Genomic DNA, 22,746 nt, shown 5'->3' on the forward strand with positions numbered 1-22,746 from the left:
CACATACCAATAAAGCCAGCCATGTTTCTCACTCATTCCAATTAGGTGAGACAATTCATAATATAACCTTCCATTTTTATGACAATCTCATGAACTTCTATTGGTTTCTATTGCTACAACTAAATGGTGTTAAGAGAATCTAATGCCTTCAGATTACCAAAGTAAAAGGTGTGTTTCAGCCAGGTAGTGTTCATATGTTCTAGTCTGGCATCTATATATTGTCATTATGTCTGGCAGTCTTAGACTGGATTTGATCAGTCTTTGTAACAAGGTGTTTGTGGCCTGATTTCTGAATGGTGCTGACAACTGTTGTGAAAATAAAAAATTGTGTAAGCTTATGACGTGTGATTGCTCAATTCAAGTAGGGGATTTTAATCTATTAAACCCTATTGGTTTAGGAACTGATTACCCAAGAGATCTCCTGTTCTTCCCTGGAGCATACCACCTCAGATGAGAAAAGTGAAGGAGATTCCTGGAACCGCCTTCATATAAGTGAGAAGCAGTGGCTAATTGGACATTCTCTGTAAGAGGTCCCCAAGTTTGGAATGTGGTCCTTACCTTGGTTCAACTGAGCCCACATTTGTTAGTGTTTTGGGCATACGGGAAAGCCCATCTGTTTTCCAGAGCGCTTAAAGAGGTAGGATGAAGACTGGAAGAACTTGATTGGCATAGTCAGATCTGCTTGGAAAGGGATGGTGTTTTATTGTCTGTTTTGTTTAACTGTTGGAACAAGATGGCTGCCATCTATTTTGGCATTGTCCTGTATGTTAATTATGTCCGAGTGTGCCCAGAATATGGCGTGGGCAGATTTTTAATATTTGATAAATTTTAAAAGAATTCCTGTTCTGCAGTGAAGTTCAGTCTTTGGTACTTGCTTATCCTGATGAAGGAGCTTTTTTACAACCTTACTCCACTTGCAGACTATACATTACCATTAAAATAATTGGGCATGAGCAATCATTTGGGAGTGGCTGTGAAGATCCTCTTTGCAGTGTGCTGGAGAGCATAATACTGATACAAGATAATGTTTTTAGTAGTAAATAATATTTTAAAAATATCAGTAAATTGCACTGCAAAACATATTTTTCCTTGTTACCCCAGCCAGATATCAATAGATGAAAAGCTACTACATTAACAGCTGTCTAGCTACTGACTGCATTTTTCATATTTATAGTTTATACAGCATTTAACATGATCAAATATTTCTTTATATGACATCTTGTTTGTAAAACTAACACATATACTATGTGGTGTTGCTGAACAGCCAATGTAAACTAAACTCTTCATTAATTGGACACACAAGCTCTGTAGCAAAGTATGTGATTCCCCCATTCCAGATATTTATATTCTTCTTTAAAAATAAGTCAATATGTAAAAAAAAATTTTTAAATGATACTTCTCAAACTAAGTTATTATTCTGCCCATATTCCCTGTGTGACAGCTTTTCAGAATGTTATATTCAAAAGACAGCTGTAATAATGTGAAATATTTTTAAATTTTAGTTATTGTAGTCAAAAGATCCATCTATAATTATATGGTGGGATGTGCAACTTCTCCCCAACCCTAAAATTCCAAATAAAACAGAAAACTGGCTTAACTTTTTAGAAAGCAGACAGCATACTAATTGGTATTAAAATGCTAAATATTTCATATCCATAGGTACAGCTCTTCCATATTTCCAGCATTTGTTACATTGAGGAAAGGGACTATTAAAGGTCTAATTAAGGTGATGGGATGGCTTATGATAGAAGATTCTGTAGAATCAGGCTCTAAGTTTTATAGACTACTGGCTGTCTGCTTTGTGGGTAGTGAGGGGAGATACTGTCCATGCAGTGATACGTAGAGAAATTTTGCCTGCAGAAGCCTGTAGCAGGTTTAAAGCCTCTTGGGAGTGCATTTACCAACTGTGCCAGCTACATCCTTTAAAAAGGATGTTCTCCTTCCAACACAAGAATGTATAATGTGCAAAGGGAAATGGGACATAGCTGAACCCCCAGCACAATTAGACAAATCTAATTAGCCCTACTTGCAATGCTAGTAGCCTCTCCTCGAATGCAGCAAATTCAGGCAGCCAAAGTAAGGTCTTGTCACAGGGTGGTCCCCTGAGAGTCTTTTCCAGCTTTAGTAACTCACTACCACAACTCCAGGTGTTCTTAACTTCCGCTGTATCTTATTATATCCCTTCAGCAGGCTGTAGCCTTGAGTGCTATTTACATACTATTTACAATAAGTAGCCCGCTTCCCCACTTGCTTCTGGGAAGGATATAGTATTAGCAGCAGCCAGTCCTGCCTTCCTACAGGCGTCCTACTCTCCCCCCTAGCACTGCATTCCTGTCAGCTTATATAGTCCAAGGTAGCGGGTGACTTTCACCTAATTAGCTCCTCAGTTGTATCTTTATTCAGTTAATTGGCATCCTTTGCCAACTGCCTGCCTTTCAGTCAGGTCCCAGTTAATGTATACTGGTGGGGATTTGAGTGACAGGATGCAGAGTCAACTCCTGACACAGCACACCTTGTTTCAGACCGTCACAGTGATTTTAAAAATGTCTCCACTCTTAGGGTAACATAAAGGAGATGCTTATAGCTTTAGGTCACTGGTTGAAAAGGTCATTATGAGCTACCTGCATTTACTGGCCTTTGCAACATGAGTCTAATTCCTTTTGGTTAAATACCCCCATTGAAGAAAGCAGGATGGTAGGCTCTTTGGTTGACGTTCTCTGCAAAGGCCAAGGGCTGAATAAATACAGATACTGAACTACCCTGTTACGATCAGATGGTTTTGACCTTTGACACCAACCTGATTTTGGACAGGCCATACCTAGGATTAAACTATAATGTATATGTTAGTAAAAGCTAGATACTTAAGGAAGTAATAATACAAACAATTAAAGCTATAATACAAGTAAGAGACAATAAGATGTTAAAGTATTTGAAAAAGGCCTTTCAATAAGCTTGAGGCCTAACACGGCCTAGTAGGTAGCATGAGGCCTGAATAGCTAGCCTATGTGTTTGACCTGTGTTATAAGATTTAGCAGTATGTATCTTGTGATAAACATAAGCCACAAAAGAACAGATTGATCTTAAAATAGCAGATTTGGGGGGCTTTTTAGTACATGTGACCATGGAGCAAAACTGCATTAACATATTTAAACCATTGGGGAAATGTATTGGTGCAAATAGCTTATGCTAGCTGTCCTAACCCTAATTGTAAGCGAGGGAATAGTCCCACTATTGTGGGGAACTTTCCTGGCTTCTGCACCACCCCAGTGAAGTGGGCTAGCGAAAGGATCTGAGTCCTCGCTCCCACTTCCTTTACCCAGTGGCCTCCCTACCTTTGTAGCCTCCCTTTCCATTCTCCTGTCAGAGTCCTTGTAACCCTAACAAGGATTCCTGGGGGGCTCGACCCACAACCCTGCTGCAGTCACCTAGGACAGGGGCTAGGGTGTCCCCACTCCAGGGTACTCTCGCTGCACTGGGCACTTCTCTGACCCACTGATTATTACATACAATTTGAAGCAAATGCAAGTTATTTAATCAACAATTAATTTTAAAAAGAATAAGGGGAAATGGGAAAGGTTAAAGGAAACACATCAACCCGCTCTGTGGCAGGGAACTTCGCAAACAGTGTCTCTGGAATGTCAGGGCAGTTCACAGTCTGTTCCTTGTAAGTCCCAGGCCTTCTTCTCAGGCCCTGGCTGTGCTGTAGGGATGCTGTGGGTTGGACACTCGCTCTGATGGTAGCCACAGGCTCTAAGTGGCAGGGCCCTTCTTCCCAGCGTTGCCTCCGCCCTGTCGGGGTTACCAATCTCCCTTTGAGTCTGGCCCGCAGAGCCTCCTGGCTGAGGTGTCTCCCTGTGCTGGGCCCACTGCCCAGGGTCCCCCCTCGCTCTTCCCAGCTGCTCACCGCACCCAGCTCCGGACTGCTCCAGCCCCAGCTCCACCACTCTGTTTCTGCTGCTCTGCCTCCAGCTCCCTGGGCTGCTTCTCTGGCCCCTCTGGCTCTGGTTGCTGCAGCTCTGCTCCCAGGACAGGTCTGCTCTGCAGGCTGCTTCTGTGACTCTGCTCCCAGCACTGACCTGCTTCATAGGCTGTTTTTCTGGCCCCTCTGGCTCTGGTTGCCGCAGCTCTGCTCCCAGGGCAAGTCTGCTCTCTCTGGGCTGTGCCTCTGGCTTTGGGGCTGCAGCTCTGCTCCCAGGACAGGGTCTGCTCTCTCTGGGCTGCTTTTCTGGTCCCTCTGGATCTGGCACAGCTCTACTCCCCAGCTCAGCTTGAGCCCCTGCTTTCTCCTTAGCTCGGCCCCCCTCTGTCTGACCCAGGCAATTCCAGCTCACACAGAGGACCGGACCTCCTGACTCCCTGATTAGCCTGCCCGCCCTGTCATTCAGGCTGACCTGGAGCATTGGCCTCTCCCCATTGTTCCTGGGAACTGTCAGTCTCAGGGTCCTGATTCCCCATCGACCCTTCCCCTTTGAGTACTGGGAGCCAGCAACTAAAACAACCACACTGAATGTTAGTAAGCGGGGCAACAGTCCCGTTACATAATTATCGTCTGGTGGAATAACAAACATAGGCATGAGGCCAAGACTTAATTAAATATGGTCCCGAATGTGTGAGGATGTAAGGAAAAAGGGTTATAGACAGTTGTCAGAACAACCCCTAGGTGGGAAATTGGGATGACAGGACTGTGGAAACTTTAGCATCAATCCCACTTACGGTGCTTCTCCACTTCCTATTATGTTCATCTTCACTTCTGATGGTCTTCATAAAGTTGTGAGTATGCACAAGACAGGAGATCATTTTGCTATACTTATCTTACTTTGCTGTGACTGCAATTATCTTGTTTGTATTTATTTATTAAATAAAATCTTCATGTGTCTATTTACATGGCACACCAATCTCATTTCCTATAACATTTCAAGTAGATGCCTGAATAAAAAAATTAAATAAAAAAACCTCAGTGACTTGTTAATTTTGCACCTTAAATGAATTAAAGACTACACTAGTCAGGGTTGAAACACACTGATTGGCATGTGTGGGGAAACTAGATGTGTAGCTCCTCTTTTGAAGACTCAAGTCCTCCAGTGTTACCAGTTCAATTCCTTTCACATGTACTAAATTTGTCTAGTCTGGAAGTGTAAGAAGAATGACCTGAAACCAAACAAAGAAAAGAGGGGCACTAGGGAAGAACCAAAGACATTAGTGGTGAGATTCAAACCTAATATATAGTATACAACCAGATCATTAATTTTGTGAAATATAAAACTAAGACACTCCAGTAAACCAGCCAGCAATTACATTACCAATATTAGATATATAAAAATGAATGGTAGTGCAAATTTTTTGCTCAGAATGTTTTATTGAATTTCAAAGCATTATATAGTACAAATATTGTAAACTCAGGGTACAAACACATAAAATACAAGAGCTATAAATATTATACAAGCAAGAAAAGAAAAAAGTTAACTGCTTCACACTTAGGCCCTGATCCTGCAATTAGATCTATGCAGATGTACTCATGTGTGCTTGCAGAATCCGATTAAAGTCACCTGGCAGGGCATTAGTCAAGAAAATCCTTGGTCTGTGGTTTAGTTCCCTGGACCTTTCTTAGTTTACTATCTTTTCTTTCAAATGAATTCAGTCATTATATAAACTGCCTTAGCTATTGTATGTGTGAGGTTGGATCATAAAGATTACTCAGGGAAAAACAGAACTGAAGTAAAACAACATGTGCTCTCCAATGTTCTCTATGGGGTCAGATGAGTGATCATCTTACTTATAGGGAGAGCACATGCTGTTTTCTGGAATTGCCAATCTTGGAAGTTGCACTTGGGAGACAGCAGAAGACAACTTAGCTCAAGTGCTGTTTGATACATTAATACTGTCTGTCTGTGCCTGACATACAATGCTCACACAATGGGCCAAAATTCACTGCAACAGAATTAAAACAATTCCGCACCAAATGAGAATTTCAGCAGAAAATGACTTCTGCTGGGTACTCACAAAGCAATGGGAAGGCAGAGTTGTCAGTAAAGAAAGCCAAGAGCCTGGTGGCAATGCCAAAGACAAAATAGATGGAAAGAGACCATCACAATGCACTCTCCTAGGGACTATTAGCCCAGGACAGAGGCTGATGGGCCAGAGAACTAAGACTCTGCTTCCCTGGAGGGGTGGTCTGCTGGACTAATGGAGGAATGGCAGACGGTACAGAGAAACAATTAAGAGAATGCCAAGCAAGGCAGGCAGCCTGCTACAACAAAGGAGCCAAAGACTTGAGACACTATGCATAGGAGAGCATGTCTGGGCCCAACCATCATACAGCCACACAAAGCAATGGCAATAGGGAATAATCCAAACCGTGGTGGGATGCTGGCCATATGAGTTAGTAACAGACTCCTGACAGCAGTGGAGTTGAAACTCAAGATGACTGAAATAGCCAGTAGACAGCCCGCCCACCCCAGACAGATTGGGCCAAGCCAGGACCAGGAAGATTGAGAGAGAGTCTTAGCCATCAGATGGCCTGATGTAGCAGCATCAGAAGAAATCAGGTATATGAATACCACAGAGGACAAACTGGAAGCCATCCAACAGACTGAAGTCAGCAACAGGGTTGAAGCAAGCCCCTACCAAGAGCAATAACTCAATCAAGAAGGACAAGACTGCTTAGAAGCCCACCCTACTTGGTAGACTATGAGGCCTAACAGCCTTCAATGGAATGGCAGTAAAGGCTATGTCCCTATGGTGGGCTATGTACTAGTAGCCTCCAGCCTCACCATGTCAGTAAATGCTAGCAGAAAAGATACAACAGTTGTTGAAGGGAAAGATGTAGCAGCCTTCAAGAAACCATGGAGAGAGAAGCATAGGTCACAGTAAGGCATCATTTGGAGGAGGCACCAATATATTCATGTCTTGAATACCAGCTGCAGTTGCAGCACCTCTGTAAATAGTTCTCTTAACATAGTTGTCTTTTCATGCAGTTACCCAGCATGTCACAGCAATTAAGAAAATATCAGCTCTGATAGAAACTAGGGCCTGTACAATATGGAGAGGAAGTTAATAATGCTGCTTCTGCTCTCAGCTCTATCATTTAACTTATGGGTCTTAAGTTTATATGAATATTACTTTACATCAGCCCCTAATACAACTGCTTATTTGACTTGCACACTGTGCAAATGAGGAGATGGAGGCTGCTGTTAGTTATATAAATTATGTGCCTATTGTTTTATCATATTTTGGCTGCTTATGTGTAGAATTCAGCTGTCCATAAGCTATTCTTTGCATCAATATTGTCTGCACATAAACAGTGAAAAGGGATTTTGGTGTGCAATTCTGCCTTTCAGTACTTACTGAGCCCTTTTTTGTTCTATAATTGCAGAGGTGTTAATGGGAGACTTCACCTTGGATATTCACGGAGGCCTGGTCTACATTACGACTTTAGGTCGAATTTAGCAGCGTTACCTTGATTTAATCCTGCACCCGTCCACACGATGAAGCCCTTTTTTTTGACTCAAAGGGCTCTTAAAATCGATTTCTTTACTCCACCCCGATGACAGGATTAGCACTGAAATCGGCCTTGCCGGGACGAATTTGGGGTAGCGTGGACGCAATTCGATGGTATTGGCCTCCGGGAGCTATCCCAGAGTGCTCAATCGTGACCGCTCTGGACAGCGCTCTCAACTCAGATGCACTGGCCAGGTAGACAGGAAAAGGCCCGCAAACTTTTGAATCTCATTTCCTGTTTGGCCAGCGTGGCGAGCTCACCTTCACAGGTCACTATGCAGAGCCCATCAGCACAGGAAACCATGCAGTCCCAGAATCGCTGAAGAGCTCCAGCATCGACCGAAAGGGAGGTACGGGATCTGATCGCTGTATGGGGAGATGAATCCGTGCTGGCAGAACTCCGTTCAAAAAGACGAAAGGCCAAAATATTTGAAAAAATCTCCAATGGCATGAAGGACAGAGGCTATAACAGGGACCCACAGCAGTGCCGCCTGAAAATTAAGGAGCTCAGGCAAGCCTACCAAAAAACCAGAGAGGCAAACGGCCACTCCGGTTCAGAGTCCCTGACATGCCGCTTCTATGATGAGCTGCATGCCATTCTAGGGGGTGCAGCCACCGCTACCCCAACCCTGTGCTTTGACTCCATCAAGGAGTGGGAGGCAACACGGAAGCGGGTTTTGGGAGCGAGGAAGATGAGGAGGAGGTTGTAGATAGCTCACAGCAAGGAAGCGGAGAAACCGGTTTCCACAACAGCCAGGATCTGTTTATCACCCTGGACCTGGAGCCAGTACCCCCCGAACGCACCCAAGGTGGGCTCCCGGACCCTGAAGGGAGAGAAGGGACCTCTGGTGAGTGTACCTTTGTAAATATTATACATGGTTTAAAAGCAAGTGTGTTTAATGATTAATTTGCCCTGGCATTCGTGGCCAGTACAGCTACTGGAAAAGTCTGTTAACGTGTCTGGTGATGGAGCGGAAATCCTCCAGGGACATCTCCATAAAGCTATCCTGGTGTACTCCCAAAGCTTTTGCAAAAGGTTTCTGGGGAGGGCAGAAACCTTATTCCGTCCTCCATGGTAGGACACTTTACCATGCCAGGCCAGTAGCACGTAGTCGGGAATCATTGCAGAACAAAGCATTGCAGCGTACGGTCCCGATGTTTGCTGGCATTCAAACAACATCCGTTTTTTATCTCTCTGTGTTACCCTCAGGAGAGTGATATCATTCATGGTCACCTGGTTAAAATAGGGTGGTTTTAGTAAGCGGACATTCAGAGGTGCCCGTTCCTGCTGGGTTGTTTGCCTGTGGCTGAACAGAAATCTTCCCCGCTGTTAGCCACGCGGTGCGGGGAGGGGTGAAGCCATCATCCCAGAGAATTGGGTGTGTATGTGGGAGGGTTAGGTGGGTTTCTGCTGCACATTAACCCAGAACGCCCCCCCCCAAGGGGGATAAGGGGATACTTGGCCTTCACAACAGCAAAGAGTTCCACAAGTTGCCTGTGTGTTGTGTGAAGAAATATTTCCTTTTGTGTGTTTTAAACATGCTGCCTATTAATTTCATTGGTGACCCCTAGTTCTTGTGTTATGAGAAGGAGTAAATAACACTTCCTTATTTACAGTCATGATTTTATAGACCTGTTATCATATCCCATCCTTAGTCATATCTTTTCCAAGCTGAAAAGTCCCAGTATTATTAATCTCTCCTCAGATGGAAGCTGTCCCTAATCATTTTTGTTTCCCTTTTCTGAAACTTTTCCAATTCCAATATATCTTTCTTCATCAGATGGGGTGACCACATCCGCACGCAGTATTCAAGATCTGTGCATACCATGGATTTATACAGAGGCAATATATTTTCTGTCTTATTATCTATCACTTTCCTAATGGTGGCCAACAATCCGTTAGCCTTTTTGACTGCCACTGCACACTGAGTGGATGTTTTCAGAAGACTATCCACAGTGACTCCAAGATCTTTCTTGAGTAACAGCTACTTTAATCCCCATCATTTTATATGTATATTTGACATTGTTTTTCAATGTGCATTATTTTGCATTTATCAACATTAAATTTCATCTGCCATTTTGTTGCCCAGTCATCCAGTTTTGTGAGGTCCCTTTGTAACTCTTCACAGTCTGCTTTGAACTTAACTATCTTGAGTAGTTTTGTATCATCTGCAAATTTTGCCACCTCCCTGTTTACCTCTTTTTCCAGATCATTTATGAATACGTTGAATAGTATTGGTCCCAGTGCAGATCCCTGGGGGACACCACTATTTACCTCTCTCCATTCTGAGTTCTGACCATTTATTCGTACCCTTTGTTTCCTATCTTTTAACTAGTTACTGATCCATGAGGGAACCTTCCCTCTTATCCCATGACATCTTACTTTGCTTAAGAGCCTTCGGTGAGGGACTTTGTCAAAGGCTTTCTGAAAATCTAAGTATACTATATCCACTGGATCACCCTGGTCCTCAGCTTGTTGACCCTCTCAAAGAATTCTAGTAGATCGGTGAGGCATGATTTCCCATTACAAAAACCATGTTGACTCTTCCCCAAAAAATTGTGTTCATCTATGTGTTTGGTGTCCCTAACCTCTGTTTGCCAGAAGCTGGGAATGGGCAACAGGGGATGGATCACTTGATGATTACCTGTTCTGTCATTCCCTCTGAACCACCTGGCATTGGCCACGGTTGGAAGACAGGATACTGGGCTAGATGGATGTTTGGTCTGACCCAGTATGGCAGTTCTTATGAAGAAATATTGCAGTTTGCATCATGGTGTATTTTTAAGAAAATGTGTTACAAAATTTCAATATAGAATTTTTTTTTAAACTTAACCTAAAGAGGGAGAGGAGAGGTTTAGAGTCCAGATATTTAAATGGCTCCAACCAGAGTAGCCTTAAAGAGATGCTGAAATACATGGTACTATTCGGAATCCAACCCGTCCCCAACATATCCTAGGTTTCAGAGTAGCAGACGTGTTAGTCTGTATTCGCAAAAAGAAAAGGAGTACTTGTGGCACCTTAAATTTGTTAGTCTCTAAGGTGCCACAAGTACTCCTTTTCTTTTTTCAACATATCCTAGTTGTCTTCTAAAAATGATCTGCTGATGGTTTATAAGGTGGGACTTTTCATTTGGAAAGGAGAGAAACATTTAGGGAGTAACATGGGTTAATCAGTTAAAAGAGCACTTGTGGTTGGTTTCCCCTTGAGGGTCAGCAATGTGAAAATGTGATATCTTTATTAAAGTTCATAAACTTGGTAATCATGAACCACAAAGTTTTAATAAGCAATTTATAAATTAATCAGAAGGCAGTGAATATTAACAGTAATGATCTCATTTCGGTATAAGTAAGCTAATTAACATGTTGGCTTCTGATTTTTCTGATGGCTGTAGAATCTATTTCTGATTATTTTGCTTAAAATAAAAAAAGTTGATGTAAACAATTGATCCCCAGCCAAGAATCTTACTGGTTCTCAAATTCAATTTTTAATTTCCAAGTTGGCATAATAGGATTTTTCTCCTGCTAAAATGCCTCTTGTTGTTCAATGGTTATTAAATTTGGCATTTGTTGGTCAGCAATTATGAAATTCTTGAAAATAAAATCCAAATAATCAGATTGTTTGCTCAGCTACATCTCTGTGAGGCTATGGGTCAATCTTCAGATATAACCTGCAACATCCTCTGTAAAAGTTGAAAATACTTAGCAGAAGTAATGTTGGGGTGACCACTCCTTCCAAGCACATTTCTGGGTCAGTGTAGATGCATTTTGTAGGCCTTACAGCCACACTCCTCCTCTGTGGGGCTGAAGAATTGTGGTGGTGCCTATAGAAGACATCTAGGATAGTGCATCCCTCTAATAAGTGCATTAAATCACATATGTGGATTATGTATGTTAATCATTCTATCCAGCAACTGGAACATTCAATGAACATTCCATTTCCTCCAGTTAGTAAAATTTTCAGAAGTTTGTTCAAATGATTGGAAATATGATCATGGTTATAGAAAGGTTATAGCTGCACACATTTTTATAAAAGAAAGCAAGGGGATTTTTGGTTGAAATATTGATGCTCCAAGAGAGAAAGCAAAAGAACAATCCAATGGGAAATATAGTAATTAGAGCTGGTAATATTTTTTCCATCTTAAACATCTTTTTGACAAAAATGGCTTTTTCACAAACTGGAATATTTTGTTAAATATGTCTGCTTTTGTCAAAATTTGGGGGTTTCATCAGCAAAACTCAAGACCTCTGAATTTTCATCAACCAAAAATCAAAAATGTTCAGTTGCCCGTCCCCCCAAAAATAGGTTTTTTTCACAAAAACCTCAAAAAAATTTCAAAGTAAAATGTCTTTAAAAGTTTTCAAATTTTACAGAGAAAAATAATGTACAAACTAGTTCTATTAGTAGATAATTTTGTTTATATAATAGAATTCTGAATATCTAAAAGTTATATAAATAACACATTTATAAAGCAAAATAAACAAGGAAGAGAGTATGTGAATGTCAGTGTTTGCACCCCACCAAATATGCAGTCAAGCCTGGAAAGTGCCTGCACTCAAAGACCGATGGATTTGGAACTTTGAGCAAAGGTAGGAAGTCTTATGCCAGTACATCAGTTACGTAGTATTTAATCACACCCACACTTCTCATCACTGAAATGATTACATCCCAGCATCCTCCCTTCTCACCCTGTGAAGAGGTAAGAGGTCTCCTAGTTCCCAATTCACTGCTTTAACCACTAGACTGTACTGCCTCCACATAGCATGCATATAGCTTGTAGAACAGGCAGCATATTACAGACAAAAAAGGATTTTATTTTCTTTTTAAAAATTGTTTCATGTCATCGCTCTGTATGGGGACTTATGCTGCAAATCATTAGAATACCTTGTGTGAGTGAATTTACTCAGAACAAGTATGTTTTGGTTTTTGTAATACAAATCAGTAGGGATTATTGCTGAATTAAATGGTGTTAAAGGTGGTCATGTGACAGTGAAGGGAAGGATATGTTAGTTTTATTACAATCTATAATCTTGTGGCATTTCCTTGGAAGTTATAAAACAACAGTCCATCCATTATTCATGGCTAGAATAAGAAAATGTTGGGGCTCTGTGAACATGAGTTGGAAAAAGAATTATACAAAGTAAAGTTTTTGCTTTCAGGCACTTAACTTGAACTGAAGAGCCCGTGACCCTAGTGGAGATAGGAGGGGGAAACTTGAAAATAGTTTTTGGTTAATATGATAAGGGAGTAATATAAATTCCCTTCACTTGAGATCAGTATATGCCAAAAGCAAGATTAGCTCACATGGCTCTCGGCAGACGTATTTGTATGGTGTGCGTATAAAAGTGACGAAGGGCACTTATGACTGATTGATACTTATTGAAATGTATTGATTACACAAGTAAATTAAGTGTCTCTCCCAAGATGCCAAGTACATAGACTCAGAGCTATGACTTGACACTACTTTGATCATCCATTGTAATCCATTTAGTAACTAATATCTACATCTTCCTCCTTTCTAGCCTCTTCTTGAATACCTACAGTGATGATGCCTCTTTAATTTTTTCTGGTTGTCTACTGCACTGCACAGTTCTTAATTATTGTATAAGAAAGGTATAATACTTTAATGTGTATACTTACTATTAGGCTTTACAATGAATATATAGCACATACCCAGAGATTGTGATTTATTTTAATAAATAAAAAAAATTAATAATGTGTCTATTGCCTAGTTGTAGCAGTGGTGGGCAACTTGCAGCCCATGGACCGCACGCGGCTCATCAAAGAAAGCCTCAGACGGTTTGTTTACCTGTGCACAGCTGCCCGCAGCTTCCAGTGGCCACAGTTAGCTGTGGAGCTGCAAGCAGCCATGCACATGTAAACAAGCCATCTGGCGGCCCGCCAGCGGCTAGCCCTGATGGGCCGCAGGTTGCGCACCACTGAGTTGTAGGCTCCGCTCTGGCACACAGGACACAGGCTTTGATTTCCTGTTACAGTCTCTTGAATGTGTGTGGGGGAAGGAATACCCTAAATCCTGTAATAAGCTGTTTTTAGTAGGTTTTATAATCTATTATTGCTTAGCTGGAAGAAGGGTGCTTTTAATGTAACCAACTTTGACGTTATTTGGCAGTGAAGTGGAGAAAATAGGGGATTTGCATTACCCAAGTCTCTGCTACTCAAATGACTGATAAAAGTGAGCACCTTGCTGTAAATACTGTTTTCCATACTGGTTTTGGTAGGTGAACAGGTCAAGCTCAGGTTTTGATGTGTTGTTTTCCAATCTGGTATGGGTGAATACTCTGTTTTAAATACACCCCTTTTTAACTGGTGGGGCCTGGCTCTTTCTCTGCTTCTGAGCTGTTCTTTTTCATAGATGAACCGCCTCCTGCTTTACTTTTCTAGTTTAAAGAGGAGGGATAAGCTAACTAGGAAGGTTAAGGAATTTTCTTATATGGAGACCAGACTTCTCCTGCCGTATGTGCATGCTCACAATTCAGAATTCCTTGGAAACATGACCACCTTCTCCTCTGGCTATCGTATTAGCAGCTGTTTCTCACGTGCACTTTAATAATTTCTTCTCTAAAGTGAGACATTTTTCATGTACCCTGAACATAACTGGGCCCCAGAATAACAAGAGAGGGCATGTCTGGCTTCAACTTCATGTTCATAAATATTGGGGTGACTATTTTAGGAACCACACACACACACACACACACACACAAATACTTTTTTAAAAAACAAAAGACCGAGAGCTTTCCATGGTTGCAGATGTAGTTTTACAGTCGCCTTATATAATAAATTGACTACTGTTTTGAATCCTCTTTATTTCAGAAATGATAGTATTGAAATGTTAACTGCTTTCTCAGTAAGAAGTGTGGGAGATCTGGTCTTACTTTTTGTAATTCATTAAAATAAAATATCCCCCAAACTGTTTCTTGATCATAATCTGCCTTTAATCCTTTTTCCCAGACATATTTATACAACTGTTATGGGTTAAGATACATTTACAACAGTTGCGTGAATTGCATGAAGTGAATTCTGTCTACCAAGTTAGCCTGCCATTGCCTTTCTGCGACAATTTTTTGTTGTAGTTGTTCTAAAATAAGCTCCTAGGTAGTATGTGAAATCTTATAGGCATCTGTACACTAAGCTAGTCAGTACCCTGATGTGGATTCCAAGTTTTCTGGTGCATTTTAACCACCTGAATTAGTAGGTTTACACTCCCAGATTCCTTAAGAGAAGATTACATTGTCTTTAACGTGCAACATGGTCACTGGTAGCTCTCTCTGTTTATATGTCAGTTGTAGAGCTATTTACCACTTAAAGAGGATCTTCCAGTCCATTGTGGAAGCAGGTAAGGGTTTGGTGAAAAGGGTGAAGGCAGTTTTGGGAGATAGGTGCCAAAATGGGCATGACCAAGGGTGGGATAATGGGACTGATGGCCTGGGGTTTAAACTGGAAATTGTATCATTGTAGATGATGTCACTGGAAGAGTTAGGGGTTCTCATTTGAGCAGTTGCTTTTGTATTCATGTAGCGGGGTGGTCACCCACTCCAGCCTTAAAGGGCTTAAAACAGCCCAGGAGAGGGCTGTGCCTGGGAGCAAGCAGTTCCCCGTCTGATTGGGGGAAGTAGGCTCAGCTGTGGCCATGCCCCCATCAGGGCTCAGCTTGCCCTTATAAGAGAGCAGTGAGTAGAGACTCTCCCTCTACCTTGTTGAGGGAGAGGGGCCTGGCTGCTGGGAAGCTGAGAGAATACCTGAGGTGGAGCAGGGCTGGGTGAAGGCCAGAGGAGCTGGAGAGCTCAGCCTGGAAACCCCCCCAGGCTGCAGGCCTAGAGTAAGGCTAAATAGGTACTGGGGTTGCAGGGGGCAGCCAAAGGTAGGCAGAGGCAGCAGGTCCAAACCCCCCTTGCCTGTGATGATTGGCTTTCCACTGCAGTCTGCCCCAGTGTGCGGGGGCTCAATGGTGACTGGCAGTAGCCAAAGACTGAGGTGAGGTGGGGATAGTGGGTGGGGGTTCCCCAGGGAGGGGAGACCCAGAGACTGTGGGAATACAGCCAGGGGCCAGCGCCCTGGGTAAAAGGGGCACCAGGGTCCAGGAGGGACATGGGGGGCCCAGCAGCAAGCGGGACACTAGCCTGCAGAGGGCGCTTCGGAGGCTGGAACGCTGATTCCCTGGACGACCAGCAGGAGGCACTGCGGGGGTGAGTCGCCACACCATGACAATCGATCAGTCTCAATTTGATACTTGGTACTCACAGTATAACTGACATTCTCCACTAGCCATTCAACAAGGGGTGATCACAACTGGATACTTGTTCTTAGCATTAACTTCATAGCATAGCATTAACTTCTATCATCTGATTTGTATAATGTGATGTCTATAGAAATGCAAGTGGCATCATTGGCATCTACACAGATACCAAACAAACCATTGATGATTAATGATATACCAGTGAACTCATGATTACAAAACACCCAAATAAAATGTTGGTGTCTGGATAATTAGGGTATTTTTGGTCCACAATGCTGTAAGATGTGCAGATGGTTGAAAAATGATATGTGGTCTCATGCAGTGCATGCTGAGATAACAAGAGAACTCCATTCAAGAAAAATAGATTTTAGTTCTACCATATGTGTGATTATGTTTTGTTCATACCTATGGAGAATCTCTTGTGTTAGGAAGCAAACTAGGAGAGCTCATTAACATGTCCTTCTTATAATAACTTATTTGAACACTTCAGCCAATCATACCATTTTCTGTGGTAACAATTACGACAAATGTTCAGTGCCATAAGATCACCAAAAGTCATAGATGGATTTAGATATTTTCAGTTTTGGTGTTTTCACTTTTCATGGATCTCAACTGAAAAAGCAAAAACAAAACAATCACAATTACATCTTTCCTATTAGTGGGCTTTGCTGAAAAGTGAGATCTTCAATACTGAGAAGCGGTGTCAAAACAGTCTTTACTGGACAGTGGAGAACAAATAAATTATGACTTTCTTAATATTTGCAGACTCCCCTCTCTGCCTGGAAATGCTGTTCCTTATGGCTTATTTCACTGCTCCAGGCTCCCACTTTCTCTTCATTTAAATCTCTCTTAAATAACCACTTTTCCATGAGGCCCACAAAAAAATGCTAACCTAGTTCATTATATTGCTGTCAACCCCTGTCTTTATAAAGCCGTTGCCATTATATTACCAAAGCTGCCTAATACTTTCTATATTATTATCACCATTCTCTAGGTCTCCCAGTGCAGTCTTCTTGCACTTTTGCCTGTACCTTAGATTGTAAGCTCCAGGATCCTATTTTTATTTGTATATTGTACATTGATGAGCACAGTGGCCCTTAGCAAATAATAAATAACTGGTAACTTTGTACAGAGGGGTCTGTGTTTCCCAATCGGGTTAAAGGAAGTGCAGAGGTTGGCTTTTAAAGTACCTAGTGACTTAAATACATTAAATAAACAGAAATATTAAGAGGGTATAAACAGTAACTTAAAGTAATAAACTTAAATTGAAAAATCTACTGAGCAAGACTATATTATTTGATCTCTATCTGCTGTCATGTTAAGACAAGTCATGAGCCAGGCTGCAGGAAACCTGACAAAAGATCTGAGCTCCCTCAGTATTCAGGTCTCCTGTATTCCTAATTCAGTGCTGTATTAGCTCAAACCCAAGTTTACACTTTGGACAGGCAATAAATTGGTATTTCATAAGCAAAGACTTCAGGAGCTCAGGGTGATCTCCCTTGAAAAAGGTGATGAGGAGATGTGACTGTTGTGTAACTTACCCCAAAAGGGTCATATCAGGGTGTTGGGAAATCCTGTCAGATTACAGGAGTTGGAAAATGAGATTTTGTTATAGGCCGTAGATATGCATGATCTTTAGCTAGTGAATAAAGCCACAAGGTGGAGTTCATCCCTTGCAGTGCAGAGAAGGAGGAGTATCGGTTTACATCTCCCTTATTTGGGAGGACAGCTCACTTGCACTGCAGTTGCAATGGCCCCTGTCGGCCATTGTAAGTGTGCAGAATTGCCTGGGCACAGGACCATACATCTATACACCCCTAATTCACCCTCTCCTATATCTGGTCCATCTGTAATGCACTTGACTCTGAATGCCACAGTACTGGGGAATGTTGTGCAGAAGGCCCAGAGTGCATGCTTTTTCTGGTGGATGAAATTCATGGAGTTGGGTGGAGGCTCATGGATCCTCTGTAACCACTGTGAACCAGTAGCACAGGTTCCCACAGTTTTGGCCCTGAAGTACTTACAGTATAAATAGATAAGTCATGCTCTGAAGCCAGTAAAGAATGTTTATAACTATCCAGGGGAGTTCTTAAAGGAATATCGGAGTGTGAAATAAATTAAAAGATCGTATGATTGGCACAAATAGTATAGACAAATGTAAAGTATACAGTTAGCATTTGTGTTGAATATTGGCTAGAAAATAGGGTTTTCATACAAAACAGCAGTAGAATAGACTTAAATGGGAGAAAATGTTCTCTCCTTAAATTTCTACAAATCTATAAACTAATTGAATTCCTTAAATAGAACTGGAATTCAGAAGGGTAAATTTTTTTTTTTAAGGAAAAAGTTCTTGAGGATAATGAACTGGAAGGAAAAGCATAGAAATTCCTTCTCTGCTGCGTGTGGATGTCTGTCATCAATCCTTCAGCATACTGTATATTATCCATCCTGCAAAACAGAGAAGGAATGTTTGCTTTCTTATATTTATAGGGAGCCAGTCGAGGATGCTAAGGACTTTGGGTGTCTCTTGTCACTTCAAAGTTATGCCTGTTGGGTACAAAGCAGTAGCTTTACTAGAATCTTATGTTTCAGTGCTGTGTCTGCGGGAAGTCAGTCCCCAATATTGGGAGCAGGGGAGGTCGGAGTTCTGAAAATGAGATGATCTTAGAGGTCAAGGCTAAGGAAAGTCTAGCTACATGTGGATGGAATATTGGCACATTATGAAGTGACTGATTTCAGCTGAAACTTGGGAGCAGAAGTTTCCTTCCCAGGATGCTGTGTGGTGATTGCAAAAGTCCTGTAGTTCATCCACAGACTATTATTAGTTAGCAAAATCTTGTTGATGGATTGTTTTATATCCATAAAGAGCCATTTTTGCAGCATCTTGAATTGCACATTTATTTAATCAAGAGCAGGACTCAGTTACTGTCTCACAGAGAGAGACAAGGAGGGTGGGGTAATATTGAGAGAGACAAGCTTTCAAGCTTAGACAGGGCTCTTCTTTGGGTCTAGGAAAGGTACTCAGATTGTCAAAGCTAAATACAAGATCAAATAGATAGTTTAGCCTAAGCAGTTAGCACGTTCTCGGGGACCATTCAAGGTGTCTCACACAGAGTCTGTCCAAAGTTAAGGAAAACCTACTTTTGTTAATGTTATGCAGGGGAGGGGGATTAATTTGATTTTTGGTTTTGATTTTAAAAGGAGAGAAATGAAAAACCCATCAACCTCTGTTATATTTTCTGCTTAGACTGCTACTTCAGACACTTCTTCCTTTAAGCACAGAAATGTGAGTGGGTGCGTGGGCAGGTTTCACACTTCAAGAGGAAATCTCTTCCACTACACAGCTGACAACTTAGTGTACACTAGAAGCCTTTTTTAATGTCAATGAAACACTAGCAAAATAGGAAGATAGCCTTGCAGTCTGATATCCAAACTAAAACAATAGTCTGCTTTGACTATAGCTGCCATCAGACAAACGTATAACCTAAAATGCCATCTGGTAATAGATATAAATGAAACGGAGAGAAGAGTATCAATTTGATTTAGTCCATTAATAGTGGGGAAAAACCCATTTTGAAATATTAAATTTTGTGTCCTATTGGTGGTGAGTCGTCACAGCTATGAAGTACTAGATTATAGAATGACCCCTAAACATCTAAAATAAACCTACAGAGCACCATAAACAGTAAGATACTACTTAAATATGACACAAATACCATGCACCCATAGTATAACAACAATTTGCACTTCTATAACACCTTCCATTCTAAGATCTCAAAGTACTTTACAGACCTAAGAGAAGTTTCTTTACATCTGTGAATTAGTAAGTATCATGATCCTATTTTATAGATGGGTAAGCTTAGGCATAAAGAGGTTACATAATTTGCACAAGGTCACATGGTAAGTCTCTGGCAGAGCCAAGAACAGAACTTGTATCTACTGATTTCCATGCCTGTGCTCTAACCTGGCTGTGTGGGTAGATTACAGGATGACTGTGAGCCACCAAGTGATGCATTTGCGGAAAAGACAAAGGCAAACCTAGTACATACCAGGTGAAGCTTTTCCAGTAAAGAGAGAGAAGTATTAATGCCATTATGCAAAGCCCTAGCAATACCTCATTTGGAATACTGTGTTCAGTTCTGGTCATTCAGATTTATGAAAGATTAATTTAAACTGGAACATGATCAGGGAATGAAGGGCCTATCTGATGAGAGGAGACTGGAAGAGCCTTCCTTGTTTTGTCTAGCAAAAAAGTCTGAGAAGGTATATGATTGCTTTCTGTAAATATATTAGGGGGTAGATACTAGGGAGGTTGAAGAGCAATTTAAGCTAAGGGACAAAGTTGTCATAAGAACAAATGGACATAAACTGGCCGTGAACAAATTCAGGCTGGAAATTAAAAAGTTTCTAACCATCAGAGAGGTAAGGTTTTTAGACCAGCCCCCCAATAAAAGTTGTGGGGGCAAATAGTTTCAAGAGAGAGCTGGACACATTTATGAATGTGATTGTGTGATGGGGTTGCTTGTAATGGTAGGGCTCAGCAGCCCTGGGGCTCACTTCTGGTTTACGTCTTATGTTCCTAAAAGTTCAAGCTTCAGGATTTCAGCTGGTTACCTGCAGAGGACATGAAGAGATCCCCCCACACCCCCAAATGTACTTTGTTTCCTTCCTTTGAAGCATCAGGGATGGCCGTGGCTGGCGATGGGACATTGGACTGGGAGGGCCAGAGCTCTCAGGTGGCACTGAGCATTCTCTCTCTCTCAGGTGCTGCTTCTTGCTCACATGCTCAGGGTCTAACTAATGGCCATATGTGGGGTTGAGAAGGAATTTTCCCCAGGTCAGAGTGGCAGTGACCTTGAGATTTTTGTTGTTTTTTGCCTTCCTCTGCAGTGTTTGGGTGTGGGTTACTTGCCAAGATTATCTGAGTATATCTCACTTAATCATTTCCCTGCCTTTGCAGTGGCCACAAGCGCTGGTGCACTTCCGTACCGCCCAGTCTCTGCCTGTAGCACAGAGCAGTCTAGTCTCCTATGGACTGTAATACCTTGGTCTAATTTCAGGTGTTGCGTTTAGTGGGCGGGTGCTGAGTGGTGTTGGTGGCCTGTGATATACAGGAGGTCAGACTAGATGATACAGTGGTCTCTTCTGGCTTTAAACTCTGACTCTATAACACCTAGACCATTGACCTGGACACACAGAAAGATAAGATGCAATAGGTATGATTTAATTTGGCCTCAGCTTTATTAATTTAACTCATCTAGGATCTAGCTGGCAAAAACTGGTATAGTGCCAGTCATGATTGCTTCCTTAATCACTTCTTCCTGGTGGAGGACTGCTGTCATCCCCTCAGGTGGTCTCAGCCTGTTACTGGGACCCTGCTGCCCTTTCCTTTTGTGAGGTTTAAGAGGTTGGAGAAAGGGGATTGTCTCCTTGCTGTGTCAGACATTAGGAGCTGTCATAAATATAAAGGGAAGGGTAAACCCCTTTGAAATCCCTCCTGGTCAGGGGAAAGCTCCTCTCACCTGTAAAGGGTTAAGAAGCTAAAGGTAACCTCGCTGGCACCTGACCAAAATGACCAATGAGGAGACAAGATACTTTCAAAAGCTGGGAGGAGGGAGAGAAACAAAGGGTCTGTGTGTCTGTCTATATTCTGTCTTTGCCGGGGATAGACCAGGAATGGAGTCTTAGAACTTTTAGTAAGTAATCTAGCTAGGTACGTGTTAGATTATGATTTCTTTAAATGGCTGAGAAAAGAACTGTGCTGAATAGAATAACTATTTCTGTCTGTGTATTTTTTTTGTAACTTAAGGTTTTGCCTAGAGGGGTTCTCTGTGTTTTGAATCTAATTACCCTGTAAGGTATCTACCATCCTGATTTTACAGGGGGGATTTCTTTATTTCTATTTACTTGTATTTTTATTAAAAGTCTTCTTGTAAGAAAACTGAATGCTTTTTCATTGTTCTCAGATCCAAAGGTTTGGGTCTGTGATCACCTATGCAAATTGGTGAGGCTTTTTATCCAACATTTCCTAGGAAAGGGGGGGCGCAAGTGTTGGGAGGATTGTTCATTGTTCTTAAGATCCAAGGGTCTGGGTCTGTAGTCACCTAGGCAAATTGGTGAGGCTTTTTACCAAACCTTGTCCAGGAAGTGGGGTTCAAGGTTTTGGGAAGTATTTTGGGGGGAAAGATGTGTCCAAACAGCTCTTCCCCAGTAACCAGTATTAGTTTGGTGGTGGTAGCGGCCAATCCAAGGACAAAGGGTGGAATGTTTTGTACCTTGGGGAAGTTTTGACCTAAGCTGGTGAAGATAAGCTTAGGAGGTTTTTCATGCAGGTCCCCACATCTGTACCCTAGAGTTCAGAGTGGGGGAGGAACCTTGACAGGAGCCCAACCTTGTTCCCCAACTTATTTAGGGAATGCCTTATCCTAAATCCACTTCCAATTCGGATTTATCAGGGAAACAAAATCCCTATGGAATGAGTACTTTCACTGGACACCTACCATGAGAGTGGGCTCGGGCTGGAGGGGAGAGGCAGGTGTCCATTGGTACCTCCCTAATGTGCACAGGAGCCAATGGCTTTCCTGAGGCCCACTGGCTCAGGTGGTGCCTTCCTCCCCTGCTCGCTGATCACTCCCAGGGACCCCTTTCCCAACACCTGAAGGGAAGGGGACCCTTAAAGGAGCCACTGCCTTTCTTCTGCCAATCCAGACAAAACGTTCCCATCTCATTGTAATGAGCACAGTTGGTCGCTGTCTGTAGGTGCTAATTAATCCTGTCGATGTCACACTGAACAGGCCAATATAACAATTCCTACAGTCATGTTTTTGTTCTCAAACTGCTTGAATCACTACATTGATAGAAACAAATTAGTTAATCAGTTTGTAAGGGTGCAATGTCATACAAATGGGAATACTAATCAATTGAAACAAAAAATAGACAACAAAAATTGCAGTCTTTTTAATAGGTTTCAAATGCTCAATCTACCAATATTAACAAG

Source organism: Natator depressus, chromosome 9 (assembly GCF_965152275.1).
Source record: "Natator depressus isolate rNatDep1 chromosome 9, rNatDep2.hap1, whole genome shotgun sequence".
Classification (NCBI taxonomy): Eukaryota; Metazoa; Chordata; order Testudines; family Cheloniidae; genus Natator; species Natator depressus.